This window comes from Vicugna pacos, unplaced genomic scaffold (genome assembly GCF_048564905.1).
Source record: "Vicugna pacos unplaced genomic scaffold, VicPac4 scaffold_20, whole genome shotgun sequence".
Classification (NCBI taxonomy): Eukaryota; Metazoa; Chordata; class Mammalia; order Artiodactyla; family Camelidae; genus Vicugna; species Vicugna pacos.
The window spans coordinates 77150713-77172118 of record NW_027328741.1 but is presented as its reverse complement, the minus strand read 5'-3'; the positions used below and the strand labels follow the sequence as shown (position 1 = coordinate 77172118).

Here is a 21406-nt window from a genome sequence, read left to right as displayed (position 1 = left end):
GGCGGGCGGGGTCTGCACACCCGGACGGGGCGGGCGGCTTGGGCTGGGGCTGGGGCTGGCCTCCGAGCGGGGCTGCAGCCCGCGTCCCCCACCCCGCTCTCCCTGCCCCGCGACCCCGGGGCTGCCTTCCTCTCCCTTTCCCGATCCCTGAGGTCCAGATTAGCGGCGTGGGCGCTGCTCCCCAGGCTGAGAGCCCGCGGCTGTAACTCCCAGCTTCTCCTGGTGGAGTCGGGAAAAGGGAGCGGCAGTGCTGAGGGAGCTTCTGTCTCCTTGATCAGGATTTCTGCCCCAGGTAAGTACCTTGAACACTTTCAGGTGTTATGATGGCGGTGCTTGTTGATGTCACATGTTTTTATACTGAGAGGGATTACAGTGGTGAAAGCAGGGCTTGGTTCAGTTAAAAATGAGCTGAAGGCATGAGGCTGTCTCATCCTCCATCATTCACTCTCCCAGGGTGAAACGTGAGACCGTCGATCTTAAAAAGATACTTATAGTCCCTAACTAGTCCAGCCCAGCTATTGTGTGTTAACAGGAACAGCACAACCCGAGGCGTTGGAGACCCAGGGACATTGCACTCCTAAAGAGCTCCTGGCAAAATCTGGTTTGTTTTGTTTTTTTTGTTTGTTTGTTTTACTTAAATTGTGGGACAGACTAGTAGTATAGAGGGAAAAATAATTGGCAAGAAGGATTTTTTCATATAACAGCTTTATTGTGATGTTCACACACCATGAAGTCCACCCACTTGAATGTTACAATTCAGCAGCTTTTAGCATATTCACATTTGTGCAACCATTATTATTCCAGAACGTTTTCATCACATCAGAAAGACCAGTTGAAATGCATGACCTATCCACCCCTTCCCAGTGGTGGTTCTAAAGAAGTTTCTTGGCTGTTCCTGACCATAAATTAACTTGTTACATTCCATGAAATATCTGGGAGGAATTCTAATCAGAATTGCAATGAATCTGTCTATCAAAGCAGGAAGAATTAATGTCTTTATGGCATAAACTTCTTCTACACATGAATATATCTGGGACCCTATCTTTTCATCTGTCCAGAGCCAGGCCTATGGGAAATCCTCATTAATTCTTGGGTTTGTGAATGATGAGATTCAATACATCATTAGATGCAACTGTAGCCTTTCACTGAAGAGAAAAGTAACCTCGTAGAAGCCAAGTGATTCTCTGATGGTTAGAATGAGTGACCGCCAGTGCTGGAGTATTCGAGTGGACTTGGTGCTTGGAGAGTTCTCCACCACCTACAGCTAAGGGGATTACCGTGTTCTTTTACTTTTTTTTTATGGCGTTGCTTTTATTTTTACTTATTATATAAAATTATTTTTTATTGAAGTGTTGTAAATTTACCATGTTAGCTTCAGATGTACAGCAGAGATTCAGTTATAAGCTTATGCATATGTATATAAATGTTTTTCAGATTGTTTTTAGTACAACTCATTACAAGAAATTGAAAATAGTACCCTGTGCTATATAGTAGGTCCTTGTCATTTATTTTATATTTATTAATGTGTATCTGTTAATCCTCCCTTTCCTGCCTGCTAACAACAGTTTGCTTTCTATGTCCATGAGTCTATTTCTAGCAGCACCGTTTTTGCTAGCAATATATGCTGGTTGGCTCTTTTCTGTTTCAGTAGTTCCATCTTATGTGTGGGCGTTTTTCTTCTGGTGGGCCTGTGTGTGGTTTGCACACGTGATAATAGAGATCTGTATTTAGGAGAACTCCAGGCCTCGTGTAGTCCCTCGTATGGAGCGCCCACTGAACTGATGCTTGAAATTGGAAAAAAACAGTAAATGTTGGAATTTCCACTATGGTTGAGACTTCCAGGTTTCTATAACCTCTTTAGCCCACCTAAATTTTGGCTGCACCCAATACTGGATAATTTGGTGGAACTTCATGGTATGGTGGTGTAGAGACAGGGCCTTGTATGCTTCTTCTCTTTCCTTTTTCTAACAATAATTTTCCTGGGCCTTCCAGGTACTCCCCCAGAAGGGCCCAGGGCTGGCTTGGTGTTGCACTGAGGCAATATTTGTTAATAAGTCCCTTTCCTCATCTCTTCTGAGCCTCCATTTCCTTCTCTGCACAATGAGGGCTTAGACTAGATAAGTGCTTTTCAGTTTCTTTTAAAGCCATGTTTCCTTTGAGAAACAGAAAATTCAAATCTCTCCTCCCATCACAACCCTTTAGATTTTGACACGTCCTCCAAGGAGTCACATAGCTCTTTGTGGTAAATTGACGTGATTGTGATTCCACGTGGCACAGAAAAGACTCTTCAGAGATTTATTGCAGGGAGAGGGCAGGAAAGGGGCAGTATGTCACACTTTCTTGTGTGAGCACTGGAGCAAAGGCTTGGGTTTAAATACAGTGTCTGATGTGGCATCTCTCTAATCTTGCACAATGTGATAAACCTCTATCCCTAGTTTCTTAATGTGTCAAGTTGGGGTGGTAATGTTTTAAGGCTTTTGTGAAACATTATACACATAAGCCATTTGTGTCTCGGTAGATACAAGACCTGCTAGAGAGTCGGAATTTCTTTAAAAATACATATATATTGTCCACATCACTCTGTCTGTGTGTATTTTGAAGTTCCTGGAGGGTGAGGGTTGAGTGTAATGTCCATCGTGGGACAGGTGGCCCATGGGTCTGTGTGCCTCAGATTGCCCCCTCCTCCCCAGTCCTCTTCCTCTCAGTCCAGGATGAAGTTCCCTAGTAGATTTACACACAGGTCTTGTGGAAATGGCTTTTCATTTTATTGTTTCACCAAGGAGGGTTGCCATCATGATCTCTGTGGTCAGGTTTTGGTGACCTGAAGGCTATGCAATTGGGGATTTCTATTTTATAAAAAGAAAAAAAATTACAAATACAAAATTAGACCTAGCTTGGTGGCAGGGGCTTTTGAAAGTGGGGACCATTAGCTTTTTTAGCTTCAGGTGCAGTGGCCTCTGGCCACGAGGACACATCCTCATGCTCTGAATTTGGAGGGACCAGTGGGTTCAGTGGGAATATTTACTGAGTGCATCTCATGGGCTGCGCATTCTCTTATTTGTACTGTGTGTTCCTTATTTGAGACGGTGAGCTGATTTAAACTCAATAGCCTCTTTAAAATAATAGACTTTTTATTTTTAGATGTAATGTAGATTCCCATGTAGTTGTAAGAGATAATATGGAGAGGGCCTATGGACTCTTTGCCCAATTTTCTTTAATAGTTCCATCTTGCAAAGTTGGGGTACTATTCATTCATGACTCACTAACCCTTTTAGGTTTGTGTTATTGCCCTCATTTCTATTTATGAATAAACTGGTGTTGAGAGAAGCACACAGGTCTGCCCAGGTCACCCACGTGGTTAGTGAAGATTTGGGTGGAACGTGGGCTTGGCATTTCCAAGCAGTACCATTATGATGGTCTGTGGCAGGGAGCAGCATTCACTTTGCTTGTTTATTCATTCATTCAACAAACATTTATTGAATAAACTCTGTGGGTCAGATGCTTTCATAGGGTTATCTGATTCTTCAGCAGTATGGAGAATCCGGTAATGTTTTCTTTTTTTTTTTTTAATATGAGAAAAATATCTCTGAGAGGTTATAATCTCCCCAAAGGAAAAATAGCTCATAAATGAGGGATAGTACATTTGTACAGTTCCTTCTTCTTATGCAGGTGGTACCCTAGGCATTTTACATTTGCAAACTTCCATAATCCAGATATATTCTTGTAAGGCAAGAAGTTTTTTTTTAATTGAAGTATAGTCAAGTTTACAATGTTGTGTCAATTGCAAGGTGGTATTTTTTGAATTTTGAATGGAGAAAATATTTTTTGAGGGGGTTAATTAAGTTTATTTATTTGTTTCATTTTTCTAAAATGAGGTACTGAGGATTGAGCCTAGGTCCTTGAACATGCTAAGCACGTGCTCTACCACTGAACTGTACCCTCCTCCCCAAAGCAAGTTTTCTTACCCATTATTCTGCACCTTAGGAGTTCAAATAAATTGGCGTTGAAATCCAGATATTTTGATCCTACTATGGTTCTTTGCATTATATCCTGCTGAGGGGTGGGGAAGCAGTTCCTTTATTCATTCATTTATTCAGCAGTTTTGAGCACCGACTTTGCATCAGGGCCTGCCTAGGTGCTTGGAAACAGAAAACAAGAAATGATCCTTTTCTGCAGGGGATGGAAGCCTAGACCAAAAGCTGGGTAATGTGATCTGAGCTTCAGTAGCCATGTGCAGATGCTGAGGACAAACTTATCCCCGATTTGCTTGGACTTCCCTTGCCTTCTGGCTGGTGCACACCAGGTCGCCGCATCCCAGTGAGGCCCGCAGCCCACAGCACAGTATGTACATTGATTTAACCTCCCTTCTCGGCAGGGCCTGCAACATGAACGCCCCTGACTACGTGCAGTGCGCTGAGGACAACCAGACTCTCCCGATTGTGGTCCAACCCGTGGGGATCATCTTAGAGAATTTCTTTTGCATCTATAATGGAATCTCCTTGGTGAGCCAGATCAGACCGTGCGGCTCCCAGTGGGCACTCTGTATCTACTATAGGTATCTCTATGCGCCCGAGAATGGATGGAGTGACTTCCAGACCCACCGCAATGTCATGGGCCTTGTCACCATTACTGACTGCCTCTTGGCCAAGACCTTCTAGAAGCTCCACGCACAGAGGAGCTGTATGGCACCACGCTCTACGACTCTCAGCTCTTTGTCTTTGTGCTGTATGGGGAGGTGGCCGAGCAGCCGCAAACCGACGTGGCCTTCAATCTACGAGGACTGCAGGGTGGTGGAGAAGAGGATCGACGACTTCACTGAGTCACTCTTCATCTTGCCCAAGTCCAAGTGGCTGGATGGGGACCCCGAAAATTCTGGGGAGAAGACCCCCCTCCTCTACATCCTATTTGAGAAGGAGGACTTCGTGGGACTGGACACAGACAGCAGGCAAGTCAACCTGAAGGCCGGGCCACCCTGGCTGTGTGACAGATTGCTTCCCTACATCCAGAATGGGATCATCAAGGAGGAGGGCTTTCTTGTAGCCAAGGCGGGAAGGAGGTGTAGCCCGCCGGTTTTCAGACGTTTAAAATTAAATCCGCCTTTGTTTCAGAGAGATCCTTTTAGGGTTAGTGTGGACACTTACTCCCCCTTTTCAGCCAGGACACTTGGGGGGACCCCTGGAGTTGCTGTCCAATAGAGTAGCCACAGCTACTGTTGTTAGTAGTGCTGGGGAGGAGGCCGGTCTGAGCTGAGATGTGCTGTAGGTCAAATGCACATCAGACGCTGAAACTTGTCTAGTAAAAAGAATATAAACTATCTTGTTACTTTCTATATTGATTACACGTCAAAATGATAGTATTTTACATACAGTAGAATAAGTAAGGTCTGTTCTTAAAATCAGTTACTTGGTTTTTTTTTGTTATATTTTAAACGTGGCAACTGGGAAACGTTATTTACATGACTCTCATTTCATTCCTGTTGGACAGCCTGTCCTGGGACAGTTTCATCCCTTTGCTTATAAATGAGACTCTGAATCCCGAGACGCAGAACGAGGTGCTGGTTGAGCTCAGGGTGGAGCCGATGTCTCCTGCCTCCCAGGCCCAGCACCAGCACGGCTCAGGCCCTCTCCCCTGCCTGACAGCCACCATGCCAAGTTAGGACATCAGAAACACTGCCAGGGGCTTCCGAATTAGCTCCTTACGCAGGGAAAGGCGTGTCACGGTGTATGGGACACAGCAGGGAAAAATTCGTCCTCACTTTGTCCCTGTGATTAGGTCAAAGGCCCCACTCTGCCTTGGAAGTGCAGACGATCTCTTCTGGGCTGCCTAACCCCTCACCCTCTACTATGTTTCCCTGTGTATCTTTCAAGCTGTCCCTCCGGCAGAAGAGGGTGAGACGTCTTTGCCGAGAGGTGGTCCCCCTTTACTGGGGAGAGTGAGGTGAGCTGTGTCCCCCCGGCCTATGGCCTCGGGCCTTGAGTCTGGAGAGCGCTCATGGCGGTCCCACAGGTGACGGTCGGAGGACATGGCACGTGCTGCCGGGCCCGCTGTGCAGGAGGGGCTCTGTGATTCTCTGTGATTCTAAGGTCAGATTCTACTTTCTTGTTGTTGGTAAGATGGAGGAGAAGATGCCAGAGAATTGATAAAAAGAAAATCCACACCAGTCCTGTGAATGACAGACACAGGGGATCCGTGTCCCACCTGCGTGTGGTGCCTGGCGGGCTCTGGAATAATTTTCACTTCCTCCCCGGACATTCCTCTATTTCTTAAGGAAGGGGAGAGGCATGTCGTGGCCATGATCTGTACTTGTCCTCACAGGGCCCTGTGATCTACATGCCCACACTACACTTCTGCTCCTTGGAGATGAGGTGTCAGGTTTAGGAAACTGGGCACTGCTGAGGGCATAGCTGCCAGAACCGTGCTACACCAAGGCTGGCTCCGTTCACCTCACCTGTCACCTCCTGTTGAGTCCTAAGGCGTCATTCAAGGTAGGTGCATCGGTGCAATGAAAGCAGGGACCTCCTTCACCCCCTGGACAGACTGGTGGGTGATCAGTGGAAGCCTGGAGCCCTGCCCCAGCCCCACACCAGTGCCTCCTATTTTGTCATAGGAGGCACTGGTGACATTTTTGCTCAGCAACTGCTTGGCTCTGATTCTGCAGAGCCAACAGAGAATGCCAGCTTGTTTTTGTCTTTTGAAGTCTGCCCTTGGGATTTGGCGGAGTAGCTGGATGTGTGCTTAGCCCATAGTGGTTGACACTGTCACCATTGTTTACCCAGAACCTCGTGTACCAGGCATGGCTGCCGGCATCAAAATACAGCAGCACATTAAACCTCCCTCCTGGTGGGTCTGTCTGTTCTGGTACCATAAGGGCTCAGCCAGCATCTGAACGTCAGTGAGATAACGTGGCCAGTGAGCTCGGGTCAAGCACGTTCTCCTCCAGTGACTTTTACTCTATTGTTGCTTTTACACAGTCATTAATTTTTTAAACAATGCTTTGGTTCAGGAGCAGAACCTAATTCTCCCCTGTTCCTCTTGGTGGGAGTGAGTAAAGTTGTCCAGCTTGAAATGCGACCACATTTTGTAGCTCAGAAGCTGTCTACACGCATCTAGGTGAAGTTTTGGTTTGGGGCGCTGACCACGTTGGGGTCCCCCGGCAGCAACCCTCCCCTCAGGCCCCTGCCTTCCCTGGATCAGGAGGTGAGGGTGGGTCTCACCGTCCCTGCATCCCTGTCCTCATCACACTGACGTAATTTCTTGTAAATGCTGTCAAAGTCATTTTTGTTCTCGTGTGTTTCTAATTTTGGCTGTTCCTCGATTCCTTTTTCTATTTTCCTTTTTCCCTTATACCACCCCGTGAGCATGTTGTTGGGTCTGAAAATGTGGGCTGTGCACATCCTGCATTGGAATAGCCAGATCGCCCTCTGTGCGGTCTCCATCGCTATAAAAAGCAAAAACTTAACAGTTGCCATGATTCGTATATTATCCTAGTCATCTTATTTTCTACTTTTTTGGAATTTTTGCTATGTTAGCACATCACCCACTGGAGTTTGATATCTGTTAAAGTCCTTGCTTTGAGGAACCTGTTAGTTCGTCCTTATATTTGGTAACAAATGCTCTCTTACTAATTTTGTTTATTTGTTTTGAAGAAGTGAGATGCGAATTGATTTAGGCGGCTGCTGAGGGATTTTTTTCATGGAGTATTTAAACTTGGAAAGTCAAATTCTGCAGCACCTTGCTTGATTCTGGCTTTTACACAAACGTGCTCGGCACGAGGTTCCTGGCTGTCGCTGTGTGACGTGCGTGACGGCGCTTCCTGGCCGGCGGTCACTGGTGAGGAAGTGGCCGGCTCGGGGGTGGGCAGCTGCAGGGGACGCTGTTGGAGGAAGCAGTCACCGGTTTTTTGTTTTTTGGGTTTTTTTTTTTGCATTCACCTTCCCAGTGCCATTTACTTTACTTTGCATTCATAGAGGGGCAGGAGCGGGCCTAAAACCATGCCACTCTTTTGTTCCCTTTATGAGGCTGGTTTTTCTAAGTATCAGGAAAACATGGCCTTGTCCTAAGGAGCTGGTTCACTTGGATCTGGTGGACACAGGGACCGCTAAAGGGGACCGTAGCTTCCTCTCTGCTTCAGCCAGTGGGCATTCAGAGCCGGGTCTGTGGTTTGCCTCAGCAGCCGTGCAGGCCTCCCTGCACCGGCATTTACTTTTACCCCTTTTTGGCAGTAAATAGCTGACTCTGTGTCTGTTGCAGCTGATGTCCACCACTGACGGCCGTGTGGTTATTTTGCGGTAGTGAGTCTCCAACACCCCTGTCAGCCGTGAAGGGACCTTGCATTCTCACCCCGACCCTGGTTCATCTCACCCAGGGAAAAGGCTTGGCCACCACCGTCATGCTGGACATGAGGCCTTGTTTCTCCTTTCATGCTCTGGTCCAAATGTGGACACTTCATCCTTCACTGACTTGCTCTCGCTTGAGACAGTCCAGACTTTCTGAAAGAGTCCATCACATTCTGGGGGGGAACAGAACAGAAGTAAGAGTCGCAAGTAGGAGTCTAGGCTGTCTGGGTTGGCAAATGCAGGCTGGGATCTGTGATGGCCGGTCTGTGCCCTGGAAACTGGCCTTTCCCGTGGCTCCCGAGAGAAAAGGGGTCGGAGCGAGAACAGACTTGCCTGGGTTCCTACCATCCTCATCTGCTCACTGACAGGAGTGTCAGCTAACTAGGAGCTCCCCCAGACCTCGGGCCCTTCAAAGCTCAGACCACGGGAGATCCTTGAGTCCCTTCTTCTGGTCCTTCTTTGTGAGAATCCAGTGCCTTCTGAGGTGACTGGCAGCAGGAGATGCCTCCCCCTCCAGGGAACTCCCTTCGGAGGACTGTGACTCAGTGCACCTTGCTGTGAGCTTGTGGGTTTCCATCGTGCTCCCTGCAGAACCAGACTTGAGACTGGCTTAGCGACAGAAATAACAAGACTGATTCCAGGGCAGGGCCAGGTGGAGGGAACAGTGGAAATTGAATGTGACCTCAAACACCTAGGTGGGTGCTGGGGCTGTTACTAAAATGGGGAGCCTGGGAGGTACCTGCCAGGAATCGAAGTCTAGAGTAAATGGTGGACATAAGGCCTTTTTTTTTGACATATGGCATTTTTAAGATGCCATTTGTCATCCAAGTTAGGACTTCCAAGAGGCACTCGTGTCTATGAGCCTGGGGCTCAGGTGAAGGAGCCGGACTAGAGATACACATTGGGATTCGTCATTCTTAGCTGGTGTTCACAGCCGTGCAAGTGGATCAGCTCATCTCAAGAGGTGCAGACTGTGTCTGAGGGGGGGCAGGGCTGTGCCTGGTTTGGAGGAAAGCCCGGACCATGCAGCTATGGTGTGTCAGTCAGCGGCGTTTGTGATTTTCAGAGCAATGGCATTTATCCTTAAGGTTCTGGGGGGTGGGCAGGGCCACACAGGAAGAAATCTGAAGAGAGGGTTTTGGCCACGTGTGCGCGTCTTGGGACGATCCAGAGGCTGCAGGGTCCAGAAGGGGAAACTCCTCAGAAGCTGGAGTCGGAGTGGGGAGTTGGGAGAATGTAGTCACACTCTCCTGTGATGAAGGGAGGGAGGCCTAGGGAGTCCGCACCCTAGCGGACTCTCTTTCCCACGAACAAAAGGCAATCAGACAGAAGATTTGAGGTAAGAAGGGATGGGCGTTGGGAGAGGAGCCAACCTGGAGAACGGTGGTTGAACAATTCTTGAATAGTCTCCCTGAAACATAGAGTTAAAAAAACCCAGACTCTTAAGAATATTGATAGTGACTGGGGAGGAGGCAGTTGTTTTTCTGACCTCCTAAGGGTAAGGTATGTATCCGGGGATATACAGAATAATCGGGCAGTCTGTTCCTGGGGCTTCACCCTTACCAGGGGGAACAGTGCAAGTTTAAAGGGGCAGAAGGGCAGCGGAGGGAAACTAGCCAGGTCCCGTGTCACGTACCAGTCGGCCGCCCTACTTGCGTGTTGCATTCACATCCATGCCTCCCAAGTGGGCGGTGGCAGCCCCGTTTTGAAGATTGGGAAGCCTCCTCAGAGGTTTAAGGAATTGGTTCATTTAGCAGCTAGTAAATGCTGTAGCAGGATTCCAGCAGGGCCTTGTCAGACTTCAAGGGCATGTTCTCTCTACTAATTCCGGTTGTACCTGAAATGGTGAAGTGAGTCAGTTTCGGAGCCTTTCAGAGAAAGTACGCTTTAAGTGCCTCAGGACTGTTGCACAAAGCTCAGTGTTCTTTCATGGTTCGGAACCACCGCAGTGCTTTTTGCCCCACAGATGTAAGGTCTTACTCCTTTGACGATGGCGTGGTTGTAAATGACATACAGGTGCAAAACCACACTTAGCAGCTTCTGAAGGGAAACTCTCCTGTTCTCCCTTGATCGGCTTTCTTCCACGGGATGTAACTGTGCTGCAGCTAAGGCCTGAGCTTTCCGTATGGAGTGAGGGTTTGATATCCAAATTTAGCATAAAACAGTCAGATGGAAAAAATCGAAGATGACAATATATTTTGGGGTTTCATTGGACAAGACATACTATCTGTTAATGGCTCATAAAGCTAATGAAATTGAGTACAGAACATTGCATTTCTTACTTTCTACTGAGAGCTGTCTTCCAACATAAGGTTCTCTTCTTTGGAACTTCAGCTCAGCCACTAGGGCGCCTGTCATTGTGTTGGTGTGATTGCATTTACACAGTGCATGTAATCTGGGCTTCCTTAGCCCCAAACACTCCAGTGCAGAATCATAGGCTGTAGCCATCCCTTAGTTATACAAATACTTCTAAAACTATATGATACCAAAAAAAAAATAAATAATAAAAATAAAGAGAGAGAGGGAGAGTGCCTTTATCAAAGTTCCTTTGGATTTTAACTGCAAAGTGTTGTTGAGCAGCTCTGGTTTCCTTTGGATATGAATATATACATTTCTTTGCATGTAACTTGGATTTCAGGCTTGAACACCAAGCTCTTGTTTTCCATGAGCCACAAAAATCATAGCCAAATGACACACGTATGAAACAGTTTATTCTCTTTATCTGAGACAGAATCCTTGAATTTGGGACTTGAGCTGCGACTTTCCTGTTTGCTCTTCCCACCCCTCTTGTCACCTCACTCCTTTTTCCCACGTGGCCTCCAAGAGGTCATGGTCTCATAGGAGCAGGTGGACAAATACCAGTTGGTCGCCAAGCAGTGCTGCTGTAGATGGAGCCCAGCCAAGAGCTAAAGGACATCATCAGGGAGGACTTCCTGGAAGAAATTGGCTCTACATTCAGTTCTGGGGACAGAGTAAGAGTCAGCCAGGGGAAGGAATCAAGAGGGTGACTCAGGTGGCAGGAGCAGCCCGGGTAGAGGCCTGGAGGCTTGTGGGGTGGGGACTCGGGGAGACTGCCCTGTGTGGTCCAGGGTGGTGGGTGACCCTGCTTTGAAGGACACTGGAGAGGGCCTAGGGGTGGAGGGCTTTGGAGGAGCTTGGTTTTTACTAGAACTGACACAGAAGAGGCAGTGAAGGGTGTCAGCAGGAAGTGACCCTTAGGAGAGCAGCTCTGCCTGTCCTTTTGAGTCCCACCCCTTCATTCTTTTATTCACAACACACGCAATTCTGAGTGTCTAGGGGAGAGGGGGTGGACCCACAGTAGTAAGCAAAATGTACTTGCTTCTTGAGAGCTTAGCAGTGTCAGAAGTTGACTTAGATTAAAATGTTTTATTAACACAGCAGGGCACCTAATCCAAAGTGCGGAGGTTGGAGGGAAGGAAGACTTCCTTGACAAACAGTTAAAATGAGCCTGGAGGCTAGTGGGAAGTAGCAGCAGGTCACGGGGCCCCTGAGGTCACTGGGGACCTGGTACTGAGGTGAGGATGGACAAGCAGGGTCGGGGGTGGGGCTAGAACTCTACCAGGGAGCCTCTGATGGGTTTGAAGTGGGGGAGATGTAATCAAATTTGTGCTTTGGGAAGGCTGCCTTGGCTGTGTGTGTGTGTGTGTGTGTGTGTGTAGCGGGGAAGAGGGGGAGAGTGTCACCAACTGGGAGGGTCATTAGAAGACCATTCACAGGCTCGGAGGCCATCAGTGGGAGAGGGGCGTCGGGACTGCTTGGGGACCGCAGGGGCAGAGTGGATGCCGGGTTTCCTTATGTGGAGGGCTTGTTAGCGGGGTCGCTCTAGCGACACCTTGTGGCTGGAAGTAAACAGATGGAGGCCGCCAGGTGGACTTACCTCTTCTCTCCTTCCCTGCCTTGTGTGATGATCTTAGCTCTGCCAACATATGGAACAGAAAAGCTAAGTTCCAGAGTAGCCCAGGACTTTGCTGGGCTCGTTCAAGTGAGAGCAGATAGGATTTAGGCTTGTGTTGAGATCTGTAAGTTAACTTAGCTAGAAACGTCCTGTCTTTTGGATTTTCATAGGGGTAGTAATTCTTGATAAAGATTGCTTTCTTGGTGAGAGGAAATTTAATACAACTGATGTCTTTCTCAAAAAATATCTTATCTTTTAAGAAATTTAATATTCAAAATAATAGGAATATTTTAAAATGATAAACTAAGGCTTTCGTGTAGTTTCTTTGGTTTCTGAGTTGATGTGTAGGTAGACCCTTTGCATTACATAATAGCACATCTTTGACAGTATTTAAAGAGCTGTTAGTGAGCGCCCCCAATTTGAAAGCATCATTAAAGCTTGCTCTGAAATAGTGAAGTCATATAGGTCTTGTTTGCAGAAGCCAGATATTTGGTTTATAATCTGCAGCATAGCTCCCTTTATAAAATAATAATAGATTCAAAATTAACAAAGTGGAAAATAATTGATTTTTTTTAAAAAATGAAACATAAACTTTCTTGTGCTATTGTTGCAACTGGAAATTTTGAAAAGAAAAATCCTATTGTAATATCATCTAAGTGAAATACATATATGTCTGTCACATTTGAATAGTAACTGCACAGTGGTTTTTGAAGTCAGGATCATTCCAGCTCAAATACTGGCAGTGATGGTTGCTGGTTTTCAATGGAAGAGCCTAAATTTGCTTTCTTAGCTTTATTCTTTTCTTTTCTTATATTTTCTTTTCTTTTCTTTTCTTCTCTTTTCTTTTCTTTTCTCTCTCTCTCTCTTTTTTTTTTTTTTTTTGGGTAGTGCGAGGGTTGAGTAGTGCTGTGCCAGCATGATTTGGGGGCAATTTGTGGGCAGATGTCGTGCAGCAGCAGTGAGATATTTCCATGCATTTTACTTTCCGGACATCACCAGGGAACATGTGTGGTTTGTGCCTGCAGGATGGGATGCTGCAGGACTCCCTGGTCCATCAATGTTATGTCTTGGAGCTGCTCCGGTCAGTGAATGATTTTCTGTGGCTTGGAGCTAATGTGGTCTGATGCAGATGATCAGATGTGTAACTAAAGTACTGTTACTTGAAATAAGAGAAAAGCTAGCAAAAATGTCTCTAAAATACAGGATGAGGGAGGAGAATTGGCTGAGCTGCTTGCAGTGGGGAATATTCTCAGGTGACTCCCTCACTGTGTCTCCTGTCACTATCCCCACAGCCCTGCATGGCAGTCCTACTGAAGCAACCATGCACTTTCTCAGAAACGCGCTGAATTTCCTTGTGCCTCTGATTGTTCACTTTTTTTTTGAAAGCACATCTTGCCCTTTGCTTATATGCCATCCCTGCTAGCCACCACTTACACTCATTCTTCTGGACCTCGTCCATATATAGCTGCTGAATGAAAGAACAAAATGTACTATCTCCATTTAGTGGAATATTATTCAGACATAAGTGTGAATAAAAAAGAAAAAATAAATAAAGGGGAATATGAAAAAAGCCATCTACTCTGGGTAGTCCACCCTGACTGCTCAACCCGGCCTTTTCCCTTTGAAACCCCACCCCTTATACCCCACTCTACTATTTTTGATAGTATTTACCACCTTCTAATAAAGTTTAACATTTTCAAAAAAAAAGAGACATGCTGATACCACTTCAACATGGGAAAGCCTTGATAACAGCACGTTAACTGAAAGGAACCAGACACAAACGGCCACATATTGTTGATTTCAGTTATCTTAGAAATGCCCAGAATTGGCTCATGCAGTGGCAGAGAGCAGATGATGGTTGCAAGGGGCTGGGTGGAGGGGGGTTGTGGAGTGACTGCTAGTGACAGGGGTGTTCTATTGGGGTGATGAAGTGTTCTGGAAATAGATGGTGGTGAGGGCTGCACAACCGTGAGTGTGCAGAAGACTGCTGAGCGCTGTCTCTGGGAGTGCTTGTTGTTGGGGCGGCTTTATTTTGTTCTCATCCTGTAATGTGAAGGGTCATCTTGTGCTGAGACCATTCAACTCCTGTGAGTGGTAAGGCTAAGAGACTTTGCAGAGTCATGTTTCTTTTTTCCCCCTTGCTGAGTGTAGGCAAAAATGGTTTAAGCCTGAGAAAGTGCTCCATATGCAGAAATGTCTTTCAGTTTTGGCTGGTGTAAAAATCTTGTGAGCTTTTTAATCATTTAGGACAGTCTGTAGGGGGAAACAGCCTGTGAAGCCTGGGTGAGACTTGGAAGAGCCGCGCTACCCTCCCAGACACGGGTGGGGATTTCACCCCCATTCAGGCAGTGAAGGGCCAAGACCCGTGAGAGGAGTTGACAGTCATGAATATTTATGTGTATCCGCTGCTTCATCTTGGATATTAATTTCTAGCTGAGTCATTTTGTGGTGGCAGCCTCATCCTGCATCAGGAATTTATAGTATCTGCTCTTTGAGGTGAAGAGCTGACAGACTTGATTATTTAACAGTCTATCTTGTATTGATATCTCAGATTCCTTTGTCAATCGCAAAACAGCAGAAATACAGACGTCCTTTAATGCCGATGTGACCTGGAGCAGGTTTAGTTTCTGTACCTCAGTGACCTTATCTGCGTGTGGGGAAGATGATAACAGTGCTTCCCTCAGAGGGGCTGGTGAGAGGAGACTGAGAAGCACAAATGGAAGACTTACACGAGATGCTCATGAATGACAAAATTTAGTGCTCTCAGCCTGGTGAGGCCTCAGGGGCAGAGATGTCAGAACAGAGCAGTCCTAGCCGGAGTTCGATCCGCATTGGCAGGTTTTATGATCACTATCACCACTGTGGGTTATCAGGTAGTTTTAAGACTTGGTAATATGAATTCATGAAAAATGTTAAAGACTAGACAACTCAGATCCGGTTAACATAGTTCTCAAGATTTCCTGTGAGAAATGGATATTTTTTCCCCATCTTAAATCTGAGTGGATTCTCTAAAAAAATTCTGTAGTCCTCCATCTTTTTCCTTTAATTCTCCTTTTTTTTAAATAAAAGTTTTTAAATGGAGTTACTGGGGACTGAACTGAGGGCCTCATGCGTGCTGAGCACATACTCTCTCAACTGAGGTATACTCTCCCCCATAATTTTTTTAAACTTTACTTTCTTAGTATTCAGAGGTTAGAGGCCTCTAATTCTTTTTTTGGAGACTTGTCCATAAACCGGTAAATCTAAAATTAATGGACAAAATTTGGTTTATTAAAAAAATCATTAGAACTTTTATCAATCCATTCAAAAGGGAATGCTTATTGAGTTAAAATGTTTCTCCTTTATGGTGATTTCTAATTTTTGGTCTAGCTTAACTTATTAAAAGTAATCCTCATCATCATAATGACCAAGCTTGCTGTGAGTGGACACCTACCAAAGGCTAAACTGTTTTTCTCATGTTTTACTTCAAAGCAGGTGTTTGACGGTAGGTATCAATGTCTCCTTTTTGCAGCTGAGGGATTGAGAGGTGGGCAGCTTGTCCCAAATCAAACGCAGCTGGCGGTGCCTAGCTCGGTGCTGGAACCCAGGCTGCACAGGATGCATTCTCAATTTCTCCTCTGATCAGCCTCCCGTTGAGTGGTTCCCGAACTCCTGTGAGTCCATAAATGACCGATTTTGGCGATCTCAGCCTGATGAGGCCTTCAAAGGAGAGACACCAGTGAGAATGTGAGACAGAGCGGCATAAATTAAAATTGTACATTTTCACAAATGTTGCATTCTCAGGTAATGACTTAAATAGTTTATGTTTTCTTTATATTAGTGCTATGTAAGCACTAAAAACAAAACATTAAAAATGATTATAGTGCAAAATAGGAGTGGGCTTTGAAAGTCCAATCATTGCTAATGATGTTGCTTGTTTTTCTCTAGTGGTGCTTATTGACAGAATAATTTACAATGACTGAATTTGTTTTATGTATGTAGTCTTAGTATGGAGGAAAAGTTTGTCAGTGCATATTGAAAGTAAAATCTTTACTCTTTTCTTTCCTGATGATAAATATGTACGTTGTTTCCATGGCTTAAGTATATTTCCTCATTTGTGAAATTTGAGTGATGCCGTTTACCATGTCTGACTGTGAGAGGTAGACGCCTTGTATACAAAGCATCCAAGAGCTGCTTAGTAAAAATGTGCTGTCACAATGACAGATAGTTTAGAAGGATCAACTGTGAATACTAAAGAGGGTGGCTTGTTTCTGATGCATATTCAATATGGATATATATGAATATGGCTTAAAGTAACAAGGATTCAGGGTTTTGTGTGTGTGTGCGCGTGCAGTATGAAGTTTTAATGAAATCTGTATCATTCTATTGAGACAGGGACTAGTTAAATTGACTTAAGCAGACGACCTTGAAGATTATTTACACAGAATGTGTATTGTTACAACTCAGTGTTCATGCTGCCGTGTAACTATACACTCAGACATTTAAATTCGTAGGACTCTGACCAGAAGCATTAAGTTTAGAAAAATCCACATTGATCATTTTCAGGGAATAAGCTTCTCTCTTTTGTGATTAAAGAAAATTTTGATTTATTTTTCTGCACTCTTAATAGGTTTTAAAATATCAAAACATTGATTTGACATGTCAGCTTTTTTAATAGAAAAAAGCTCATGCTGTTTTAATATGTAAATAAATGTTTTTGTATTTCAATACACTTCTATGATTTCCTGGCTCTTTGAGAAGTATTTTGCAAGATACTTAGATTACCTCCTGTTGGAAAAATACAGACATGACTTTTATGAATATAGGCCTAGTACAGGTCTGTTGGTTTTTGCTACAGTGCAAGACATGAGGACTAGGAGAGCAGTATGTGCTACATAAGCTTTTAGTTATCTGATTCTTGTTTCTGATCCACAGGCAATTTTTGTGTTGCACCTTTCCAGGCAACCAGGAAGGCCTTTTAAGCCATAGGTGGCGCTGTTACACCTTCTTACAGTCTTAACTTCCCTGTTTGTAAAGGAAGTCTTAAACAACGTTTTTTTTTTTTTTTTTTGATTCCTTTGCTTAGTGCTTCAGGGTAGCACAATGTCCATTATGTCTGACTACCTGGAACTATTATTCTGCTTATGTCTTAGTTTTATTCTATCATCTCGCTGTGAACATTTCAGACTTCCTGTGCAAACAGTTGCAACATCGGACTTTTCTTGCAGTGTTAGAAACCAGTGAGCCGGGATTTTATAAAAGAGCTAGAAGCGGCCTCTGGAGCACCTTAAAGCTGAAAAGTGTACTGAGTTCCCTAAGTATTATCCCCACCGCTGTGTGTCAATGGGTGGTAGGAGATTTGGTACATATACAAAGGGGTGTGGTGTTTTGACTTGGGTTTGCGTGCACGCGCTGCCACTGAGCTACGTGATCCTGAGTCAGTTCTTTCTGAGTTTTTCCCTCGTCTGTGAGATGGGGACACTCATTTCTGCTTTGTAGAATTGTGAGAATTAGAAATTATGTAAAGTGTTTAGCACAGTGTGTATGACAAGAGGGCTCATAATCTTAACTGCTTTTTGGTGTGAAGCCATCATTTGATAGTCTTTGGCAATTACTGAGAAACAGGAAAATAAGAAAAGCTGGTTTTATGATGAAAGATATTTGAGGAGGTTCCATAGTTCCTATACACATAATTTAGCATCAGCAGAGTCAGGACAGTTACACAGTCGCCCTGAACCAATGTTAAGCCACAGAATTTTTGTTACTTCATATATGTTGGGTCTTAAGGGGACCCAATACTTATACACATGTTGTGTCCAGCAGCCAACTGAGAGATGACAAAGAAGAACAGGCAGGCGATAAATGTCTCCTTTATTACTGATGAAGCCACGTTCTCCATGAAATTCAGGGCTGTGGGAGAGTGAGTGTCATGACACTATGTCCCAGAATTAGAGACTTACGCAGTCCCAGGTAACTCTGGTCCACAGCGAGCATTCCCTTGAGAGATTCTGACCCATAATGCACAGGACTGTCTTGCCATGGAACTGAGCATCCCGGCTGCTTCCTAAGGGTGGCCAACACTGGAGGGGAAGGAAAGCTTTCATATGCCCTGCTTGTCTCCCCGGACTCACACCTCAATCTGTTAGTGTGAGGAGGGCTAGCCGTGGGCCAGTGGTCAGGAGTGTGAAGGGAGAAGCAGTCTCCCATGGACCAGAGGAGTGGGGAGGAGGGAATCCCCCCTCAGTTTAAACAGGTGGTGGCTTGAAACAGAAGGGTGCTCCTCAAGAGTTTATAAGAGGGGAAATAAGGATTTCCTTTGGGACTCAGAATAGTCATGAAACACATAAGATGATTAGATGGGAGACTTGTAAATCATTTTCTTATTAAATTGAAATTTGTTGGGCACCAAAAATGTGCTACATTCTTTTCTGAGAGTTTTACAGAAATGAATCCTCCAATTTTCACAACAAGTGAGTAAGAAAGATTTGATTGTTATCCCAGGTTTACAGTGTGGAAATTGAGGCACACAGAGGGTAAGTAATTTGGCCAAGGTAACAGAGCTAGTAAGTGGCAGAGCTGGGATTTAAATCCTGGCTATCTGGTTTCCAGGCTCCCAGGGATGGGCTTTGGGTGTTTACAGGTATCTGCATCCCTGGATCTCTGTACCTCTGCATCAGTTAGACCAGAAAGGACAGGGAAAGTGGAGTTATACAGGTGCTCACAGTCGTGTCTCAGCCACTGTCCATGGAGTGTGCCCCGTGATTGGCATTAATTGTTTTCCAGGCAGTAGATCTGTTCTTATAACAGAAATTTAGTCCATTGAGTTAATCTAGAAACCCTTCCTGCTCTGCTTCTGTCCATGCTTGCCATGTGACTGCCTGCCCGAGATTGGGCCGTGGAGGAGAATCTGTACTCATGGTTGAACTCTGATATTTCAATCTGGTTTGTAGTTTCACATCTCCTGTTACATTAATAAATTAAATTTCTGGTTTTCTTGCATCAGTGTGTCATAAGTTTGCTTAATGTGAAACCAGTCCATGGGAGCCCAGGGGTGCTGACGGTATAATTTCTGAGCATGTGGCATTTCTACCCGTGCAGAAATGGCTGGAGGATGTCCACATTCCTCACTGATTTCTCCCAGCAGCAGGGTCCTCTCCCACCCCCGGATGTGAGGATGGGATCTCTCTGAGTAGGCCATTCAGAGGCCGAGTCCACCAATCCGAAAATGATGAAGTACCTGGAAGTGGGTTTAATAGAAGACAAGGGCTTCCAGGTTGTCAGATGTGCTGTTCGAGTCCATTTGGTGAAAAGCTGTCCACTGTCTGTGGTTGAGCTGCTTCTTTGCTGTTTAAAAGTCTGTATTACATGAAGGGATTTTAAAAAGCAGAAAGGTGTGATTTCAGGTGGTACATCCGCACCGGTGAGTAGTGCTGGATGACCGCCTGTGTGAGGAATAGACAGAGTCTTACAAACTTCATAAAACAGCTTTTAAAGCTCTTCCATCTGAGTGCACTTCGTATGGGGTCCAGTTCATGACTGGTCGCGCTGAGAGGGCACGTAACTGATGATGGCAGAAAGGACACGGAGGCATCAAAAAGGTCCCAGACATGTTCTGTGTTTAGAGGATGGGGCACAGAGTAACGTATTTGAGCTGGTTTTTCATTGAACACTTTTGAGTATTTTCTAGGACTCCCCAATCCCCCATGGTTCCATGCAGCTGGGTGTCCCCTCAGTGCAGCTCTGTCAGCGCTTGCCCTGGGCTGACGCGGTGTCACGGGGAGCAGGACGGTCAGTGTCCCCGGCTCCTCCGAGCTCCGTCTCCTCATCCGCAGAGCCGGGTTTCTCATCCGTGTCTACTTAGTAGGATTGCTGAGAATCACACGTGATGGTTGTCAGGTGTGATTTGTGGTTGTCTCTGTGATTGGCGTATAGTCAATATTTGATAGAAACACTTGTTTTTTATTATAATTGTGGCTCCTAGATTGCAGTGGTTTTTAGTCTGCATTTATTTTTTTATATAAATTTATTCTTATTTTTAAGTAAGCACTTGTATTTATTTATTTTCATGAAGGTACTGGGGATTGAAGCCAGGAACATGTGCGTGCACAACAGGTGCTCTACAATGGAGTTATACCCACCCTCCTTGTCTGCACTTAAAAATAAATATTTCAATACACAAAATATTTCTTAAACACCATCATGGGTCCTATTTTCTGCATAGACAATTGAATACATATGCCATCTCAATAAGAATAAATGTCATAGGGACATACCTTTCTAAATCTGTTTACATGTTTTAAAACGATCATAGCTAGTGAAAAACACGAGTCTTGGATCCACTACTTCTTAGGGTCTGCTTTGCCATCATGGGGAATTACATTCTACAGAGAAGGCTAATTGGATCTCATTGATATTTGGATGATTTTGCAATGTTCAAGGCTTTCAAAAGCTGACCGTTTTGTATTTTAAACTAACTACAAAGTTATCTTCTAGAAGTTGTAAGTCCTTAGCTTGTGAAGTGCCCAGTAATTCAGTTTGTATATGTCTGTGTCTCTGTGAACGTGTATGTGTGTGATTTCAGGAATGTAGCAATAAGTTCCATATAGCCTTCTGAAATCTTTCTCCTCCAGTTCAAGGTGTAGGTATATATTTACACAAATAAATTGATACTCTTTTGTGATTTGGCATATTGGTGGGAATAAGAGGTTCTCATAATCGTTTCAGAAGGGTTGGGGAGCATGAGCTTAGAAAATGGGAGGAGATAGAGGCAGGGAGGTTCTTTAAACTTTGTGCAAGATGAGAAACAGTAGCTTTTCTTTTTTCTTCTAAAGCAAACTGGCACTGAATTGTAACATACTAATACTCAGAATTGCTTTTCTGATCAGAGGCAAGTGCCTCAGATTTTTCAAGGCAACATGAATGATGAAATGTGTTTTAGCAGTTATCTTTAAAAGTAGTTTTATTTTTCAAGTATAAGTCTATAGACTGTTCTTTTTTTCCAGCTGTACAAGAATTTCTCATTGATCCAGGTACGTGATCAATGTGTTTAGTTTCTTTGGGTTATTTATTTTTTTTAAGTGCTTGATTCATTCTGGTGTGAATGAATGTTTAAAATTTCTGGATTTTGATCTTTAAAACTTGCTGATTTATCAGAACTGCAAAAAACCTGATGTTT

General features: G+C 44.8%; 2 protein-coding genes and 1 long non-coding RNA gene across 5 annotated transcripts in view; 2 read left to right on the top strand and 1 right to left on the bottom strand.

Annotated features, from left to right (window-relative positions):
* LOC140694031 (uncharacterized) overlaps positions 1 to 21406 on the bottom strand; it is a 540346-nt gene that overhangs the window by 65561 nt on the left and 453379 nt on the right. The gene's annotated exons all lie outside the window — the stretch shown is intronic.
* The window catches only part of LOC140694019 (uncharacterized), a 129999-nt gene that overhangs the window by 3753 nt on the left and 104840 nt on the right, over positions 1 to 21406 (top strand). The gene's annotated exons all lie outside the window — the stretch shown is intronic.
* The window catches only part of LOC140694021 (uncharacterized), a 45601-nt gene continuing 24225 nt past the window's right edge, over positions 31 to 21406 (top strand). For 2 of the 3 annotated variants that reach the window (XM_072957512.1, XM_072957510.1), the window contains exon 1: positions 31 to 292. The gene's annotated coding sequence lies outside the window, so the exon portion shown is untranslated. Of the gene's footprint in view, positions 293 to 4698; positions 4946 to 6315; positions 6486 to 21406 lie in introns of those variants that run through there. The other variant, XM_072957511.1, reaches the window with a different exon arrangement.